The 2,333-nt window shown below is 46.7% G+C and overlaps 1 non-coding gene across 1 annotated transcript; it reads right to left on the reverse strand.

Moving 5' to 3' along the window:
• Window positions 1-1,904: 1,904 nt before the first annotated feature.
• Window positions 1,905-1,994, reverse strand: trnap-cgg. Its single transcript is given in 2 exon segments — window positions 1,905-1,940; window positions 1,959-1,994. It is a non-coding gene; the product is annotated as a tRNA-Pro (tRNA).
• Window positions 1,995-2,333: the final 339 nt, after the last annotated feature.

The raw sequence follows: 2,333 nt of genomic DNA on the forward strand, positions 1-2,333 counted from the left end.
GCGGAAGGGAGGGTTAAAAATGAGCCATTGTTTCTCCCTCACCCGCTCCGTCACAAAGGCAGGGAGTGTGACGTCATCAACCCATGGCCGTTCAGCCCATCGAGCCCCGGCGACTCTCTGTCGCATGTATTTCTCTGAAGTATCGGTGATATATCTCCCTAATAGCGGTGTCTGCACCGTAATGCTCATAGAATCCCTACAATGTGTAAACAGACCCTTCGTCCCAACAAGTCCACACCGCACCTCAAAGCATCTCACCCAATCCCATTCCTCCCATAACCCACACATCGCCGAACACTTCGGGCAATTTAGCCCGGCCAATCCACCTAACCTGCACATCTTTGGACTGTGGGAGGAAACCAGAGCACCCGCCGGGAGCGGGGAGAATATGCAAACTCCACATAGACAGTCGCCCAAGGGCAGAATTGAAGCCTGGTCTGTGGCGCTGTGAGGCAGCAGTGCTAATCACTGAACCACTATGCCTTCTGATGTTGTCTCCGACATGCTGATCCTCTTACCATTCACATCTGAAACGGCGTGCGGACTTACTGCCAGGAATGGAAAAAACCACCAGATGTGTTTCAGCTTCCCCAGTTTATTCCCATCTCAAATAAAAGGTTTTACTTTTCAGTTCAGAGCAGACGACAGAGAACAGCAGAAGACCTTCACAAGCATGTCACCTCCCCTGTGTAAGCTTGGCCACTGTATCAAGATGAGATATTTATTTCAGACGCATGAAGCTATGGGAAGCGGAAAACTGATCAAAACCCAGGGTACGGGACAGAGCACCACATGCCTGTAACAAATGGCAGAAAATGGCTTCGAATTTTCGATCTCCGGAGTATGAGCCTCGGACGGTCCAGCTGCACCACTCTGTTGTTCTAATGTGTGACTTTTTCAACAAGTATTCAGCTTTTCATCTGGTGTGTGGCATGTACCTTAAAGAATGATGTCAAAAGATCTTCACTGTTGTCATGTAATATTCTGTTGCTTAGACGCGTCGCGCTTGTGTGAATATTACCTTTGTCTAAGTTCCCACATTCTGTTGGTCGAGCTGTGATTCCACTCAGAATCACAAAATTTGTCAAAACGCAGACAGAGGTCATGCAGCTCGTCTTAGCTGTGGGTGCCCCGGGTCTCCGCAATAAGTACATGAGTGTCTGTTTTAATATCATTCTCTTGCCTTCTCCCTGTAACTCTTCATATTGTGACTTTCCACAGAACCATCGAATTCCGTGTTGTGTGGCATGAATCTGCCTCTTTGTCGCAGTCAGACAGGGATTTACAGATCCACTTAGTCGTTGCATAAAAACGTTTTGTCATGTAATTCTTTCTTCTTTTCCTCATGACTTTAAACCTCTGCCTAATCGGTCTCGATCTTTACAGGTGTGTGAGCATTTTCACCCCCTTATTTCCTCTGTTCATACCCCTCACAAATTGGAAAGCTTTAAGCAGACCAGTTTTCCGTTCTCCAAGGAGAACTATCTCAACTTTCCAATCTATCTTTCTTGCTGACATTCTTCACACACGTCACCATTCACGTGAACCTGTTCAGCACTATCTCCAAACACTTGGCGTCCCAGCTTCATGAACTTTGACACATACATAATTGAGCAATAATGCAGCGGAGAATTCATTCTGATGATTGGCCTTGGATCAAACCGTCGACTCTTCTCCTCCTCCTCTGCTGCGTTCCTGCAGCTCCACACTGTAGCGATTCTGTCTCCAGCATCTGTCGTTCTTGCAATCTCCGGAATCATTCAGATTGCGGAGCAAACATCCGGGAACACTCTTTTTCGCTTTGAACAGGTGTTTCTCTGCGCTGTGTTCACGATAATGTTAGACCAGCTTCATTTTTCGGAAAGCTGGTTGGGTAGTTTAGTGAAAGTGAAGATAAGAAATTGGGGCTCGTCCGGGATTTGAACCCGGGATCTCTCGCATGTCAGCGGCACATAAGACCCGAAGCGAGAATCATACCCCTAGACCAACGAGCCATCTAACCAGCAGGTGCCCCTTTCAGAGTGAAGTACATTCCACTTTGTTTGGGGAATTCGAAGCAGCAAAGAATTTCAAGAATATTTTCTTCTCAATCTGTCTCCCTGCTCCCGAGACGGTGCTGTTTGCCCCTTCTCCTGGCACAGGGTTCTTTCCATTGATGGATTATTATACCATTTGTTTCCACTTGGATCACAGAAAGTTTTGAAAGATTCGTAAAGCTGGAGATTGGGTTTCTGTTTTGTTTTCTTTCCATATTTCCACCTACCAACTGAATTTTGTTCCCAAAATCTCGTCGCAATCTTCAGGCTTCATCATGCCCGGGGCTGAGGGAATTC

Source organism: Rhincodon typus, unplaced genomic scaffold (genome assembly GCF_021869965.1).
Source record: "Rhincodon typus isolate 14 unplaced genomic scaffold, sRhiTyp1.1 hic_rhity00010113, whole genome shotgun sequence".
Classification (NCBI taxonomy): Eukaryota; Metazoa; Chordata; class Chondrichthyes; order Orectolobiformes; family Rhincodontidae; genus Rhincodon; species Rhincodon typus.